Here is a 19,353-nt window from a genome sequence, read left to right as displayed (position 1 = left end):
ACTCTACCCTCTAAACCAGACATCTTACTGTTTCACCTACTACCTAAGGTGGAGGAGGTTGCCACTCAGTTACTTTTAATCATTTTTTTAAACAGTGCTAAAGCACTTATCCCCCAGAGGTGGAAATCGATTTTGATTCCCACGTTGGACCATTGGAAAGCCCAAGTTACATTTTCTTTAAACTTAGATAGAAGACATTATTGGGAGTCAGACAGAGCAGTGATGCATGAATTAATGATGATTAAATGGAAAGATTAAATGGAAAGAGGCTTTAGAGGGTGATAACAGCACATAGAGATGGAGTATTGTCTTGGTTGGGCTGGAGATGTGCACTTGCTTAAGCCGGGATCTTTCTCTGTTTCTTTTCCTCTCTGCTTTCTTCCCACCCTTATGTTGTACTTATTCTCGCCAGTTGCTTCTATTCTATTCTCTTTTTTTTTTTTCCCCGTTTCCCTATTACTATACATGGCTCAAATTAACATTATATAACATCATCTAAGCTCCCGGGCTACGGGCTTCCATGGATCCCTGTTCATTGTTACTGTTAACATAAATTTATGATATTAAGATTATCTTTTGTTCTAGATAATAATGTTAAGAAAAAAAAAGAAAATAATGGAGCGTATATATGGACATATGATGTAATTATTATATATATGTTTTTAAGATTGTGTACCAATTATTGATTGATTATGAGAAAGTTGTATGTCCTTATTCTGTTGTACTTTTTCTAATTATACTTTAATAAAGCTGTTTTGAAAAACAAAAAAAAACAAAAAAAATACCAATTAAACAAACTAAATTACATATTAAAGAAACCTAACCCTACTCAAATTATTTAAATATACAATTAAACATTATTAAAAATACTAAATTACAGAAAAAACAAACACTAAGTTACAAAAAACCCCCACTAAATTACGTAAAATAAAAAAACAAATTATCAAAGATGAAAAAGAATTACACCTAATCTAATAGCCCTAACAAAATAAAAAAGCCCCCCCAAAAATAAAAAAATCCCTAGCCTACAATAAACTACCAATGTAAAAAAAAAAATACAAACACCCCCCCCCCCCAACAGTAAAACCCACCACCAAACAAAAAACCTATCTAAAATAACCTAAGCTCCCCATTGCCCTGAAAAGGGCATTTGTTTGGGCATTGCCCTTAAAAGGGTATTTAGCTCTTTTACATGCCCAGACCCTAATCTAAAAATAAAACCCACCCAAAAAACCCTTAAAAAAAAAAAACTAACACTAACCCCCGATGATCCACTTACAGTTCTTGAAGTCCCGCTTGAAGGATCCATCCAGCCAGAGAAGTCCTCATCCAGGCGGCAAGAAGTCTTCATCCGGGCGGCCTCTTCCATCATTATCCAGCCGGAGAAGTCCTCATCCAGGCAGCAAGAAGTCTTCAACCAGACGGCATCTTCTATCTTTATCCATCCGGCGCAGAGTGGGTCCATCCTGAAGACACATCCTCTTCAATACGGTTGCCGTCCCTTGCATTCCTATTGGCGGAAAGATTTCTATCAGCCAATAGGATTAGAGCTTCTAAAATCCTATTGGCTGTTCCAATCAGCCAATAGGATTTGAGCAGCTCTCATTCTATTGGCTGTTCCAATCAGCCAATAGGATTTGAGCTCTCATTCTATTGGCTGATTGGAATAGCCAATAGTTTTAGAGCTGCTCAAATCCTATTGGCTGATTGGAACAGTCAATAGGATTTTAGCAGCTCTAATCCTATTGGCTGATTGAAATCTTTCAGCCAATAGGAATGCAAGGGACGCCATCTTGGAAGGCGTCACTTGCATTGAAGTTCCAGTTTACGGCGGCAATCTTATGAAGAGGATGCTCCGCGCGGGATGTGTTCAGGATAGACCCACTCCGCGTCAGATGGATGAAGATAGAAGATGCCATCTGGATGAAGACTTCTTGTTGCCTGGATGAGGACTTCTCCGGCTGGATGGATCCTTCAAGCGGGGCTTCAAGAACTATAAGTGGATCGTCGGGGGTTAGTGTTAGGTTTTTTAAGGGTTTTTTGGGTGGGTTTTATTTTTAGATTAGGGTCTGGGCATGTAAAAGAGCTAAATGAACTTAAGGGCAATGCCTATACAAATACCCTTTTCAGGGCAATGGGGAGCTTAGGTTATTTTAGATAGGTTTTTTTATTTGGGGGGTTGGTTGGGTGGTGGGTTTTACTGTTGGGGGGGTGCGGATATCTTTGGGGCAATGCCCCACAAAAGGCCCTTTTAAGGGCCATTGGTAGTTTATTGTAGACTAGGGTTTTTTATTTGGGGGGGGCTTTTTTTATTTTGATAGGGCTATTAGATTAGGTGTAATTCTTTTTTTATTTTTGATCATTTGTTTTTTTATTTTTCGTAATTTAGTGGGGGGGTTTGTAACTTAGTGTTTGTTTGTTTTCTGTAATTTAGTACTTTTAATAATGTTTAATTGTAATTAAAATAATTTGAGTAGGGTTAGGTTTCTTTAATATGTAATTTAGTTTATTTAATTGGTATTTTAAATTTAATTGTAGTATAATAGGGTAGGTTAATTAATAGTTTAAAATAGTTTCTTTTAATTCTACAGGTAAGTTTTAATTTATTTGAATATAGGGATGTTGTAATTTTAATTTAAAGTTAAGGGGTTGTTAGATTTAGGGGTTAATAGCTTAATTTAGTTTTTTGTGATGTGGGGGGCAGACGGTTTAGGGGCTAATAGGTTTAGTTAGTGGTGGTGATGTGGGAGGCCAGAGGTTTAGGGGTTAATACGTTTATTTAGTGGTGGCGGTGTCAGGGATCGGCGGGATAGGGGTTAATAACTTTATTTAGGTTGCGGCGATGTTGAGAGCGGCGGGTTAGGGGTTAATAACTTTATTTAGGTTGCGGCGGGGTTGGGGAGCAGTGGGATAGGGGTTAATAACTTTATTTATGTTGCGGCGGGGTCAGGGAGGGCGGGATAGGGGTTAAACATTTTAGTATAGTGGCGGCATTTAGTGACAGGATATAAATAAAGTTGGGAAAAAGCCGAATAGACACAAGATCGATGACTGCTAGTTAACAACAGTCCGATGCTCATCGCCCCGTACTTGGTGCGCAAGCTTTTTGACGGCTTTTTTCATAAATAAGGAGAGCGTATTGAGATATGAGGCCGCGATGTTAGGCAAGCGTATTGATGCTGGCGAACGCAACACAGTTGACGGCTTGATAGATATCCCCCTACATCTCATTACTAATTATTTTCTTTATTGTAATGTTCAAGCTAATTCTTTTCATTTGCTATTGATCTCCAGACTGAAAGCATCTGGCAAAGTCTTAGGTTTAGAAACTGAAGTTTGTTTATTTATATATTTATTTATATGTATATATATATATATATATATATATATATATATATATATATATATATATATATATACACACACATATATATATATATATATACACATATATATATATATATACATATATATATATATATATATATATATATATATATATATATATATATATATATATATATATATGAAACAAACTTCAGCTCCCAGTTGTCCACACCCGGAATGTGGATCGCTGACAGCGAACAGCTGTGGGCCTCCGCCCACTCCAGCAGACTGAGCAGGCTTCCAAGTACTCTTAAGTTGCTGGGGCTTGGAGGAGGATTGTTGTTGTTGGGATTTGTCAGAACAAAAAGGAACGAAAATTAGAAGATTGTCGTCCCTTAGACTTGTTCTTCTTATCTTGCGGTAGGAAGGCACCCTTGCCTCCGGTAACCGTAGAAATAATAGAGTCCAGGTCTGGACCAAATAAAATCTTTACCTTGAAGAGAAGATAAAGGAGTCTGGACTCCTCCACCTTTCTTTCCTACTCTGTTCTTTTTAAATAACCTGTATCCAGGTATGACTATGTCCCAGTCATGCAAATCATTGTACCATGTTTCTGTTATAGCTACTAAATCCAAGTTGTCCCTAGTCATTATTGAAATGAGTTCAGGTAATTTATTTCCTAAGCTGCGAGCATTTGTGCTCATGGCACGAATAATTTTTCTACTAGATTTTCTAGATTTGTTACTTGGACTAACAGTTTTGACATGCTGTGGGGGCAGGTGGATATATTAATGCTACCCCCCCCCCCCTTATTAGTTTAAATGATTTCTAATAAAGCATTTGAACTCCTCTCCCAGATACTCTCTTCCTTTAACATCCAAATGCAAGCCATCTCTCCTAAATAACCTAGTATCTTTCCAAACAGAGCTATAATGGCCAATAAAACCAAATCCTCTTTCCCTGCACCATTTATCTAACCAAGAATTAAATGTTGTTATCCGCTCCATCTTTCCTGCTTCCTGGCCATACACATGTAAAATAGCAGAAAATGATAGAGTTGAAGCCACATTCTCTAAATGAATACCTAGGTCACAAAACTCTTTCTGAACAGCAGCAACATGATTACTAGCCAGATCATTTGTTTCTAAATGAACAATCAATCTAACTCACCTCCCTTTCCTGCTGCCTTAACAATTCTCAAAATACGATTCTTATCCCTGTGAGCAGTAGCTCCTGGAAGACATCTAACCTCCCTTGCTTCTCCTTTACTTTCACCTAAATACACATTCCTCAAAATAGAGTCACCCACGGTCTTATCCTCAAAAACACATCTGCATGGAGTGTAAGACAGTACTTCCCCTGTTATTACAAGTACAGCAAGTAATAGGAGCTGTGCAACACTTTCAAAAACAAAAGTGAAACTTAAAAGTGAAACCTATTTGTTCCAGCCAAAAACACACAGTCTTTCAGCCCAGGAAAAAAAATCACACAAAGCAGCATGTAAATAATTAATACACTGATTAATTAATCCCAACTATTCAATAAACCTGATTCAGAGGATATTAACCCTGGATTCTATCAATGTATAAAGGAGCCACACTGTTACCCTGTTATAGCGTTTTAAGTGTAAAAATTGAAACAATCTTACCTCCAGGATCCATGCTATGGAACAGAACACAGCCTCTCAAGTGTGAGAGTCTTATAGCAGCGCTCCTGACATGGACTTGAGTGAGAGAAAGCAGGCAGTGAAACTCGTCAACACTGATTGCTTAGAAGCTGTTAGCAGTAGTCTGGATGGTTTCGCAGAAAAACTTTCCCTGCCTCTCCAGACTCTAACTTTTATCAATACTCTCACTGAGAGGTTGACAAGACTACTTAAAACTCCAGTCCTATCTCGAAGGGCAGTTACCCTTTTTCAGGACTCTCCGAATCTTCTGACACTTCTCTGCCACCTCCTAACATGACGAAAGGCAAAGAATGACTGGGGTAATGAGGAAGTGGGAGGGATATTTAAGCCTTTGGCTGGGGTATCTTTGCCTCCTCCTGGTTGGTTTCCCAACCGTAAGGAATGAAGTTGTGGAATCTCCCTATCTTAGGAAGGAAATAAGCGTTTACAATGCATTTCATGAATGAAAGTGTCCATCTTTTAACTTTATGATTACAGATATTGTTACTATAAACAATGAAGTTTACCATCACTTTAAAATAAATGTAAAATGTATGTAGAGCACATGTGTAAGTGGCATAATAATTACCTTTGTTTTTTCTAGCTTGGCTTCCTCTGTCATCTCTAGAGCGTGCTTTACTTCCTCGTAAGCTTTCGACTCCCTCTGCTGTAAGTCAGTTAGATCTTTTCTCATGGAAACTATGGTCTCCATAAGATTTTCCTTTTCCCTGTAAGACAGTTTAGTAAAATATGGTTTAGTTTCAACATCATAACTATACATTAGACTTCTACAGAGCACTGCCTATATAAACCATATAAAAAGTTGCTTTAGATTAGTGGAATGGGAATAAAATATATAATTAAAAATAAGTAATGCCCATTAACTATATGAACACACTGTTCTTTCTCAAGACCAGGGTTCCACACCTACTCTGCCCACCCATTCCTACTTAAGAAGTGAGGTACCATTGAGACTTCTGGGTTTCTCTAAACCTTAAAAGGATAGGAAAGCAAACATTAAACTTGCATGAATTAGAGCATGCAAGTTTAAGACACTTTTAGATTCACTTCTATTTTGTTTTGTTCTCTTGGTACCCTTTGTTGAAAAAGAGTACACACACATATCCTACACTAGTGGCAGCTATCTGCTGATTGGTGCCTGCACACATTTGTTTCTTGTGATTGGCTAACTAGATGTGTTCAGCTGGCTGCTAGTAGTGCAATGCTGTTCCTTCAGTAATGGATAACAAGAGAATGAAGCAAATTTGATAATAGAAGTAAATTGGAAAGTTGTTTGAAATTGTATGTTCTATCCGAATCATGAAAGCAAAATTTGGGGTTTACTGTCCCTTTAAAGAGACACAACACTAAATATTTAATATTGAATATGGTTCTATTATAATTTGAGAACATTTTGGCTAATGAGCACAAATATTCCTTTATAATGTTTACACCATCCCTAATCTCTAGTTAGTAATTACATTTTGAAATTCCTTATTTTTTTTTTAATTTTTATTGAGATAATCCAAATGACAACAAGGGTGTATAGGTATCAGTACATAAAAAGGAACAAAGAATATGGCTAAATATATGCTGTTAAAGTCCAAGAAGTTACATTAAAGGGACACTGAACCCAAATTATTTCTTTCATGATTCAGATAGAGCATGAAATTTTAAGCAACTTTCTAATTTACTCCTATTATCAATTTTTCTTCGTTCTCTTGCTATCTTTATTTTAAAAGCAGGAATGTAAATCTTAGCTGCCAGCCCACTTTAGGTTCAACACCATGGATAGTGCTTGCTTATTGGAGGCTTACATTTACCCACCAATAAGCAAGCATAACCCAGGTTCTCAACCAAAAATGGGCCGGCTCCTATACATCACATTCCTGCTTTTTAAATGAAGATAGCAAGAGAACAAAGAAACATTGATAATAGGAGAAAATTAGAAAGTTTCTTAAAATTGCATGCTCTACCTGAATCATGAAAGAAAAAAAAATTTGGTTTAGTGTCCCTTTAAGCCATTATTTAAATCAAACAGCAATAGTTGTCTATTCCATCAGAAAGCACATATAAAAAGAGAAAGCATAATCTTGAGGTCGAGATTATAAATTGTAACAGGCTTTCTCGTAATGCTTAACAAATTTTAACATTTTAGTATTAGACATGTATTAAATCAAGCAGGAACAAAGGTACACACTTGTAACTGAGACACTAAATTGCAGGTCTCAGTAATTAGCACAAAAGGACAGTAGAGAAGAGAAAGAAGAGAAAAAAAACGGACAATCTCGCTCAAGTCAAGCCAATGGGTGTTATGTATGGTAATAGTACTTAGATTATATTTTCATATTCCACAAGGCCAACATCATCTCATGTACCTCTAGCTTGTGGGTTTTCAGGTAGTGGTATCTCTCAAGAGAGAGGAGGTCAGCAACAGCTGTTCTCCATGTATTAATGGTAGGGACTGTTTGGGTTTTCCAGAATTTCGGGATAAGTTTTTTAGCCGCCGTAAGCATAATTAGTAATAATGGATGTTTGCCCATTTCTATCAATTTAGGGAGTGAGAGAAGTAGTAGGGCGTTTGGGCTGTGATTGATTTGTGTTCCCAAGGTCGCCGACATTTCTGACAGAGTTTCATGCCAAAAGTTTGTCAATCTGGGACATGTCCACCAGATGTGGAGGAGAGATCCCTCTCCCCCATATCCTCTCCAACAAGTGCTAGAAATTCCTTATTTTTATATGACCGAATTTATTTATTTATGATGGTATTTATATCTATGTCATCATGAACCAAATGATATGTTCATGACACCTTGGGCAACAGGAATAATCTTGGCTAGAAATTAGTTATTTTTTATCACTAAAAGTAGAAAAAAGTTATTTTATTCATTTATTTTGGTACCAGCAGTTTTATATAATCCATCAATGCTATAAATTAAATGGAAAGGAAAGTCAAAATTAACCTTTCATGAATCAGATGGAAAATGTAATTTTAAGACACTTTAAAATTAATTTATATTAGCAAATTGACTTTGTTCTTTCGGTGTCCTTTGAGTAAAAGCATATGTGCATATCCTCAGCCGTATCAATGCACTACTGGGAGCTGATTATTGGTGGATACACACATTTGATTGTTGTTATTGGCTCACCAGATGTGTTCAGCTAGCTCACAGTACTGGATTGCTGCTCTGGAGCCGAATTTAACTATGTGTTTAATCCTAGATTAACACATAGCTATACGCAAGCAATGGTGCAATAATAAAATGGCCTAACATATTAGCATTTTCTTTTTGCACTTTAAAATATTTTCACTTTAAAATAGCTGCTAATAAATAACTGAACAGCATATTGGATGACCTATGCATGAAGTAAAATGTGGAAGTTTAAGCCATTGTTCAACAAACATAATATTAAGCTTCCACAATACATTGTTGGGAGACAATTTATAAACCTTGCAAAATGATCAGTATTTTACCATTATTAGGCCTAAAACTGTCTTGTTGAACCTAAGACCTAATGTCACAATGTTCTTCTCCAATTCATTTTATTTGAATCTAAAATTGTGCTTTTTCTGAGCTTAGTATAATTGCCTTACAGGACAAACTAATATATGGAGTCAGTAAGATGAGTAATAACTAATTTTGTAACATAGTAGATGAGGTTGGAAAAAAAGACAGAAATCTATCGAGTTCAACCTTTACAAATCTAATATACTTACAAAAATGCTCCAGTTGAGTTTAAATTAATCCCATTAATAAGGTGACACATTTAACACAAGCAATCATATCCCTGAATTCTGTTTCTAGCCAGAAATGTATCTAAACCATTTTTAAATTATCTAAGGTATTGGCATTCACTACCTCCTTAGGTAATGAGTTCCACATTGATTGCTCTTACAGTGAAAAAATGTTTCCGTTGCAGGAGATTAAATCTCCTTTCCTCCAGCCTTAAATTGTGACCTCTTGTCACAAACAATTTTCTTGGTATAAAACAGAGCTTCTCTCAATTCTGTATATGGGCCTTTAATATATTTATATAAAGTAATCATGTCACCTCTCAAGCGCCTTTTTTCAAGAGAAAACAGACCCAGTTTGGCTAACCTATCATCATAGCTTAAATTCTCCATTCCCATTATTAGCTTTTTGGCCCTTCTCTGAACTTTTTCTACGTCTGCAATGTCTTTTTTTGAGATTGGTCCCCAAAACTGCACTCCATACTCTAGGTGAGGTCTTACCAGGGACTTATATAGTGACAGAATTATGCTTTCCTCCCTTGCATCAATGCCTCTTTTAATACATGCTAGTATCTTTTTAGCCTTAGAAGCCACTGCCCTACATTGTACACCCATTTTTAGCTTGTTATCTATTATTACTCCTAAATCCCTTAACTCCTCTATTTTGCTAAGTCTAGTCCCACTTGTTGCCTGCTTATTTTTACTTTGAAAATGTAGACCCTTGCATTTTCCAGTATTAAATCTCATTTTGCATTTACCTGCCTATTCTTCTATTTTCTGCAGATCCCCTTGTAAAGCAAGTCCATCCTGCACTGTCCTAACAACCTAACACAACTATGTATCCTCTGCAAAAATAAAGACGTTGCTATGTAATCCTTGCTCCAAGTCATTTATAAAAAATATTAAAAAGAACAGGACCCAGAACTGATCCCTGGGGGACTCTAGTGTTTACCTTTGTCCAATGTGAGTATGATCCGTTTACTACTACTCGTTGCTCCCTGTCTTTTATCCAGTTATTTATCCATGAGTTAACATTTTCAGCTATTCCCATTACCTTAATTTTGTGCATTGATCTCTCATGTGGCACTGTATAAAAAAGCCTTTGCAAAATCCAAGCATATCCCATTTATCAATAGTTTTTACTTACTTCCTTGTAGAATCCAATTAGATTAGTTTGACATGATCTATTTCTCATAAAAACGTGCTGATTTGAACTCATATTCTTGTTTACACAAATATACTCATCAATATAATCCCTTATAATCCCATCAACTATCTTCCCCACTATTGATGTCAGAATAACTGGTCTATAGCTTCCTGGATCAGCCCTGCTTCCATTTTTTAAAAGCGGCAACATCTCAGCTTTACGCCAGTCCTGGGGTACTATGCCTGAGGATGAGTTTTGAAAAATTAAGAGTAGAGGTTTGGCTATAACAGTGCTAAGTTCCCGTAAAACCCTTGGGAGTATTCCATCTGGGTCATCCTCTAGAGATAACCCAGTTAATGATATGGGCTTGTATGTTCTAGTTTGTTTCAAAGTATCTCCCATCGGTTCCTCTCTTGTGTATACTGAAGAAAAGAACTGGTTTAGTACCTTAGCCTTCTCCCTGTTACTCTTAATCAGGCTACCCTCCACGCATTTTAATGTACCTATATTATCCTTCTTAGATTGTTTTTGCCTTTTATGTACTTAAAAAACTTTTAAGGTTTGACTTAGAATCCTTTGCAATAAATATTTCATTTTCAATTTTGGCTAATTTGATTGCTTTTTTGCATACTTTGTTACTTTCCTTATATATTTGGAATGTTGAGTCTGTACTATTTTCTTTTAATAATTTAAATGCCCTACGTTTTTTTCTAATTTCTCTTAACACATTTTTATTTAGCCACATTAGCTTAGATTCATTTATTTTACTTTTATGTGGTATGTAGAGTATCCTACAACCAACATCTGCCTCAGGCCCAGACTTGTATGCCCCGTTTACATTACTGAAGGACTGTTCAATATAGTATGCTCCTCTTGTATAACTAAAGGACTGTTTACTATACTAGGCAGAACAGCCCTCTCGGACATTGCCACCAATAAGATGATATTCCCAACATCTTTAATCAATCTGGCAAATCTGTTGAGGTGCACCAGCTCAGAACTGGCCTGTCTCTTCCACTTACTTTTACTTTCCCTTCTAACTATGACCCAGCTAATTCCCGGAGTCTCACCAGCAGAATCCTCTCCATTCCCACTGCTAGAACCATGAACAACCTGCTCAGTCATACCCATTTCCCTTTCAAGTGGCTGAATATCATTCAATGTTGCAATTCATTCTTCAAGAACTATAATGAGAGCTTCTAAAGAGACAATATGCTCACACTTGCCACAGACATATGATCCCTGAAGTAGCTGCTCCAGTGAAGCAAACATATGGCAAGCTGTACACTGAGTGAGATTCTTATACATTCTTACTTAAAAGGTTTAACTTAAAATATAAAAGATTTATATTCACCCATGTTTACTCCAATCCCTTATTAGCTCTAGCTCCCTTAGTTCTCTAACCCTATACTTAAACAGAGAAACTAAATGCAGCAAGCCACTCAGAGCACGGCTCACAGAGTAAATTAGCTAAATTTATAGTGCAGGCGGAAACAAGGTGGAACTAATCCCTCCCCTAATTACACACACACACAAGAAGATAGAAAAAAGGAAGCTAAAAAAAAAAAAAGTTAAATATAAATGTAAAACTTTGCACACCTAATGCAGCAAACATTTTAAAAACTCCCTAGTTCTCTAACTCTATACTTAAACAGAGAAATGTACTTAACACAGAGAAACTGAATGCAGCAAGCCTTCAACAATTACTGTAATATCTTGCTAAACGTATGTGCTACATTTAAAGGGACTGTGAACACATTGAGATTTTTATTATGTGTAGAAAAACCTTTGTAGCATACTTCTATGATTTTTTTTGCCCCCTTTTCATAGTGACTGCAGCTAGCTGCAGAAACAAGCCTTCATTGACTCCTCCAAATATATGGTGGCAAGGGGTGCCAGAAATGTCTTGTAATTAAAAGGTGTTTTTTCTTTACAATTTTTTTTAACGATATGCTAACCTCTATAGAATACAGTATTAAAAGGGGACACGCAAGTCAAAATTAAAACATCTTTTAAACAGTGTGTGTCCTTGGTATCTAAATTTAAAACAATAATTAAACAAAACAAAAAACACATTTTACATATACCTTTTACTCTTATAATAGGCCAGTACAAGGGCTTAGAGACATCCATGACCTCTTTTTATAAAGCACCAAAAAAGCTACTATATAAGTTTTGATCACCAGGTGATCACTGTGATATAGTGATTACCCCTGGCATGAATAAATGTGCATTAAGTTGAGTAGAGGCCCTATATACAAATCAAACTATATATAAAATATATCCAAAGGCCTTAATTTATATGCGTATAACCATTTTTGTTTGGCTAAAGAGTTTTAGGCGAAAAACCTAACCATACCCAAAGCCCTTGTCTTTATGAGAATAACTCTTCTTCTTATAACTAGTGTTTATAAAACACACACACACACACGACACACAACAATTTAAAATGAAATATATACATTTTTAACACATTTTGATGTTATTTGTACATTCCATGCTACAATGAAATTGTATATATCATGAATAAAGTAATGGTAATAGTTTGAATCTGAAAAATGGCCTAAAAGGGTTTAAAGTGAGAGGCAGGCATTTAAAAACTTTAAAACAGCTCAGCACATGGGGTTGGCTGCACTACCAGCCTCTCTATCTGTAACTACATATTGACCAAATATTCTGCAGTTGTACTAAGACACATTACACTCACCCTAGTAAGTCTTTCAATTGCTTTTGTTGTGCACATTGCATGAGTATGAGCAAGTACGGCTTCATGCTGGGCACACTGTACAACACAGTCCACCAACACACGACTTGAATTCCGAGAGTGCAAATTAGAACTTCTTGTTGTCTCAACTGTCTTTGAACTCTTCACAGTTTTTTGTGAATCTGATAAGTCTTTCTTTAGAGGAAAACATAATGAGTTAAGGTTAACCAAAAGCAAATAAGATTGCTTCAATAATTGAATATATTAATTCATGCTAAATGATGCTGGATTAAAATGCTAAATTACTTGAAAGTGATACAGAATTTCTGTAGAAAAAAAAAAAAAGCTGGACAGAAAATATAACATGAACATAACTAAGTAAAACATGGACATAATTACCTCAAAATTTCTTCAGAAGTCACATACTATTGTAAAAGGACTTTAAGCATCCAATCAGGATGATTGTCCCAGGACTTGCAAGGGAGAGTGCATTAGGAATGTGCACCCATAATTATTTTATATCGGTGTAAGGTATAATACAAAATCTCGTGAGATTATGGTGAAATCCCACAAGATCTCAGTAAAGCAAATTGTGAACTCAGCACTGATGATGCTGATTGGCAGTTGGGTTTTTTTCCCACCATGCAGATGACAGTAGCTGAAAGGAAGAGCAGTTGCTCTGGTAAGCTGAAGAGATGTTTATGTGATATTTAATAGTCAGTTTTTCATAAATATGCTGCATCACTTTCAGGTGATTTAGTATAGGGTGACATTCCCTTTAATATTATAAGCATGCTATTTGTGCCTCATATCACTATTTAATTAAATCAGACTAGCTTAATTGATAATAATTACATATGCATCAAGCATTTGTCTGATGTATTTATTAATATCTGTGCCAAGTGAAGATAAATTTAAACTAGAAATATATAAATAAGAAAGCAATCAAAAGCAAGGGAAGGCAAACAGAATTAGATAGATAGAGGCGTATATATATATATATACACACAATATATATATATATATATATATATATATATATATATATATATATATATATATACACACACACACAATATATATATATATATACACAATATATATATATATATATCTTGAATTGCAGAAAGAAAAAGCCGGCACTTCTCCCAGGATTGAATGATAAAAAACGATCTTTATTTCATATACATTAAAATAAGTAAGAAAGAATGCAAAGCTAGAAAGTATGCCTTACATGTTTCGGCTAGTGCAGCCTTAATAAGCATGATATATATATATATATATATATATATATATATATATATATAATATATATATATATATATTATAAACAAACAAAACAAAGTACTAGGATGCAGCTGGACCCCCCATTAAAAAAAAATTGCCTCACCAGAAACAAGTCATTTTTAGAGGATTCCTTTTTCAAATAAGGGGTCTCATGCCCTTTTAAATAACATAGGCAGGTGATTGACTAATTTTTCAAACGATTCTCTGGGGTGTGTCCAGCTGCCAGCTAATCGTCATAACAATAAAAAATATCTTACAGCATTATTAAAAAAAAATTGTATCCCGACATCGCCGCAACTAAATAAAGTTATTAACCCCTAAACCTCTAGCCTCCCACATCACTAAATAAACCTGTAAACCCCTAAACCACCAGCCCCCAACACGCAAAAATTCTAAATTAAACTATTAACCCCTAACCCTAACGTAACCCTAATCCTAAACCTAACACCCCCTAACTTTATTATATTAAACTAGAGCTAAACTAAAGTTACAATTATTAACTAAACAATACCTATTTAAAAACTAAATACATACTTACCTGTAAAATAAGACCTAAGCTAGCTACAATATAACTGATAGTTATATTGTAGCTAGCTTAGGTTTTATTTTTATTTCACAGGTAAGTTTGTATTTCTTTTAACTAGGTGAGACTAGTTCGTAATAGTTATTAACTATTTACTAACTACCTAGCTAAAAAAAAATACAAACTATACCTGTGAAATAAATCCTAACTACCTTACACTAAAAACTAAAATTACAAAAAAAAAAATTGTAATTAGATACTTTGTAATTTTTAGAGAAGTGTTAGTTTTTTTTTATGTGTATTTTAGTTAAATTGGTAGTTAGTTTATTTTAGTTTAATTGTTAGTTTAAACTTAGTTTTTTTTAATTTGACAGGTAAGTTTTAATTTAATTTAAGATAGGGAAATTGTAATTTTAATATAAAGTTGGGGGGGGGGGGCGTTAGGTTTAGGGGTGAATAGTTTAAATGAATTTATTGCGATGTGGGGGCTTTCGGTTTAGGGGGTTAATAGTTTAATTTATTATATTTCGTTGTGGGGGGCTTTCGGTTTAGGGGTTATTAGTTTAATTTAGTATATTTCGTTGTATGGGGCTTTCGGTTTAGGGGTTAATAGTTTAATTTAGTATATTTCGTTGTAGGGGCTTGCGGTTTAGGGGTTAATCGGTTTATTATAGTGGCTTGCGGTGTAGGGCTTAATAACTTTAGTATAGTGGGGGTGATGTGGGCGGACGGCAGATTAGGGGTTAATATTAAATAGTGTTTGCGATGCGGAGGGCGGCGATTTAGGGGTTAATAACTTTAGTATAGTGGTGACGATGTCGGGGAGCGGTGGAACAGGGGTTAATAATATTTTTAGTGGCGGCGATGTCGGGAGCGGCAGATTAGGGGTTAATAAATTTATTATAGTGTTTGCGATTCGGGAGGGCCTCGGTTTAGGGGTTAATAGGTAGTTTATGGGTGTTAGTGTACTTTTAAACACTTTAGTTATGGGTTGTATGTTACAGATTTGTAGTGTAAAACTCATAACTACTGACTTTAGATGGCAGTATGGATCTTGTCCTTTTCGGCTGTAACGCCGTTTTTTTAGCCAGAACGCAAAACTCGTAATAATAGCGCTATGGGAATCCCATTAAAAAACGTCATTTTTACGAGTGCGGTACTGACGTTGCGTTACAGGCTAAAAGGCTTGCGGTACAGCTATGGATCTAATTAATATCTCAGTTATCATCTTAATATCACATACATACCTTGAGATTAGCAACCGGTTGTAATTTCATATAGCTATATTTATATTGGACTATTATCCCATATTAATATAAATATTGCATATCTGTAGCTGAGTGTATAAAAACATATGATATAATTTACAGCACCAATTACATATGCACTTATTAAATGCATGAAAAATATAAGAATGTTACCCATTTTGAAACAAGTTGATTAAACATTTTACATTGACTATATAGCTACTCATTAAAGTTATCAAATACTTATCTAATATGTTACTGTTAGGCACTTCTTCTCAGATCCACAATTAAACATTTATACATTTTTTTGGACAGTCTGAGGTAGTTTGTCTAAACTTTAACTCTCCAAGACCTTTATGTTTTCAAAGTACTGTACACATTTGTTTCTGCTAGCTAGCATAATGTGTATCCAGTCTTCAAAGTAAATCCAGTAAGCCATTGTGTTAAATTATCACGGGTCTGTTAGCTTATAACATCCTGGGATTCTGCTAGCTTATCTGAAAACAGTGCAGAATTTCGTCTACCACACCCCAGGGGTTCATGTACCTGGGTAATTTTATTACCTAGAAGAAAGTTTAGGAAATCCATATATGGGCATTCAAACTTGAGAGAGCCATGTGATAAAAATCTCTTTGAAATGAACTGCCTTCACTATTGGGACAAATGTTATTTCTCTGTAATTGTGTTTGACCTATGGCTGGGGGCCCCACACAGGGTTTAAAACAAAGATCCTTTGAAATAAGATCATCCTGCCTGTGAGGTGTAATTTAGCATTGTGATGGGGAGAGGGTCTGAGCTGAATTCTGATGTGTAATCAGCAAGGCATCTCGGGCGCGATCCGATATACTGCGTAGTTTGCGGCGCAAGCGAGGGAACCCGCGTCGCCCGCAGTTTCAGCTCGCAACTCGAGCTATCCAATATACGGCGCCGTCAGATGCTAACGTGCCGTAAGTCGGATAACCAGCGATGTCCAGAAATCTGCGTAAGTACAAATTTCTGGCGTCGCCAGTGACTTATGGCACGTTAGAAACTGTCGGCGTCCTACAAAACCTGACTAATGTATGAAATCACCCGCACTGTCTAACATGCCTCCTAAACATAGCCCGACACGTCTAACCCTCTATCCGCTATCCCCCCTCACTAAAGTGAGCCCCTACCCCGGCCGCCATCTATTTTAAAATTATTAACCCCTAATTAATCCCCCTACCCCGCCGCCATCTATATTAAAATTATTTACCCCTAAAATACTAAACCTATCCCTACCACTAAACCTAGGTCTAACCCTACAAATAGCCCTGAAAAAGGGCTTTTTGCGTGGCATTACCCCAAAGTAAACTGCTCTTTTTGCCAGCCCTTAAAAGGGCTTTTGCGGGGCTTTGTCACAAAGTATCAGCTCTTTTGCCTAAAATCTAAATCCCCCTACACCGCCGCCACCTATAATAAATGTATTAACCCCTAATCTAATCCCCCTACAACGCCGCCACCTATATTAAACACATTAACCCCTAATCTAATCCCCCTACACTGCCGCCAGCTATATTAACTATATTAACCCTAATTATATTAGGGTTAATATAGTTAATATAATTATATTATATATATTAACCCTAATTATATTAGGGTTAATATAGTTAATATCGTTATTATATTATATATATATATATTAAGTTTAATAACCCTATCTAACTCTAACATCCCTAACTAAACTCTTATTAAAATAAGAAAAAAATGTACGATATAAAATCATACAATAGGGTGCGCTATATTAATATACTATTATGTGCAAAAAAAATATATATGTGGAATGGATGTGCAAAAATGGTATAAAAAAATCGTTCAAAAAAGTATATAGGATATCCTTTTACAAGAGTGTACCTAAGGAACTGTATAGTTCAGGAAAAATAAATAAGTGACTTTACATAAACAATGACGTGTATTTCACAAAAACTTCAACTCCTTAAAAATGTACGATATAAATCAAGTGATACAATGTTATTTCTATTGAAAATAGATGAAATAAAATAGGTGGAATAAAATCAGAAAATATATAAAAAACAATACAGACGATTTCACATATAGTGCAGAGTCATTGATAGATAGATGCAATTGTTGAAATCAATAATTCTGGAAGGCTGCTCCACTCCAAAACCGGTGGTAAGTCGGTAGAACTGAAAAAATAGAGAGCAAAAGAGAGAGAGCGCCTGATAGTGTAATATCGTCAAGGTCAAGCAAGGTACAGGTATAAAAAAATCTCTGCCAAATGGATACTCACAAAGAGCTTGGCACTCGCAAGTAGTGCATGTAGGCGGGCTGACCTTTATACAGTAGTCAGTACACTGAATCTATGGTGGTCGTATCAGAGATCTGTAGTGATAGAAACAGAAAACACAGAAGACCAATAGTGCAATATCGTCTGGAACCGAAATGGACACAGCATAGGATACAGGGTCAGCAAGGTGTATACTCACAATGGAGTTGGCACTCCCAAGTAGTGCATTAAGGCAGGCTGACCTTCATACAGCAGTCAGCGCGCTGATGGTTAATAGCTGTAGTTGGTGGCTGTAGCTGTTATCGGTCTAGGCTTGTCCTCTGCTCACCGGCGTGTGTGTTGAATATTCAGCTATAGCTGGGCTGTTTAGCTGTAGAAAGTGGGTCTTTAAGGTATGCTGTGAACACACCCAAATATGCACCTGGGGCACGTCACAGGCCTCAGGAGACACAGTGCATATAAAATAGTAAGCCACTAGAAATGAGTGACTGAAAAGTATTTATAAAAGAAAATATATTTGAAATAAGGAAGTCAGCGGACAAACTGTTAAATAAAAATAATAAAAAGGGTTTTTATTTAAGAGCTATAACAACGCGTTTCTCGGCCGATAAAAGCTCACTGGCCGTTTCATCAGGTAAGTGTATAGGGTATAGCGGGAAAACCACATTTAAAAATACATAGGAAGGTCACGATTGGTTGAAACATCCACCAATAGCTGACCCAACATATCGTTACATTTAAAATACAATATTTCGCTGACTTCCTAACAAAATAATTTTGTTACATATAATAAGAAAAAGAAAAATTGTGTATGCATGGAAACAATGTTGAAAAATGTGATTTAAAAACCACGAACAAAAAACATTTTGTTCTATAGCTGAATGATGAGCTACTCGTTATTATCCTGTCTTAGAGATGGTCAAAAAATTGTAGGGACAAATGAGGCCACATAAACCATAGAAAAAGAACATCCAATTTGTAATTCTACTGCTTTGGTAGTATATTAAAATACTACCGGTTTTGATAGAGTCTTAAAAGTCATGTACTGATGTAAGTCGTTGTATTAAGAATGATCATAATAAGTGTGTTATGTGAGATAGAGTTCTTGTACCTTTCATACATGGTACAATATAACTGATTCAATGTGTTATTGATAATAAAAAATGGTGTATATTTATTGTGTTTAATTTGAAAACATCACATTGCCAAAGAAAAATATAATATATTATGCCTGTGTAGAATATGCAGATGATAGTGTAGGTAATTTAATAAAATTATGTTTATTAGTTAAATGCTGCCAAATCCAAGTTAGAATTAAGCCCTGAAGGCCACACCTATTTTTTTAAAAGAATATCATGCTTTGATTGAAAAGAGGTTCCAATCTGAATATTCTAAATAAAGACGAAAGAAACTTTCTTAAAGTTAGCAACCCAAGTGTAGCACATTATTA

The sequence above is a fragment of the Bombina bombina genome, chromosome 4 (genome assembly GCF_027579735.1).
Source record: "Bombina bombina isolate aBomBom1 chromosome 4, aBomBom1.pri, whole genome shotgun sequence".
NCBI classification, from domain to species: domain Eukaryota; kingdom Metazoa; phylum Chordata; class Amphibia; order Anura; family Bombinatoridae; genus Bombina; species Bombina bombina.
This window is presented reverse-complemented; position numbering follows the sequence as displayed.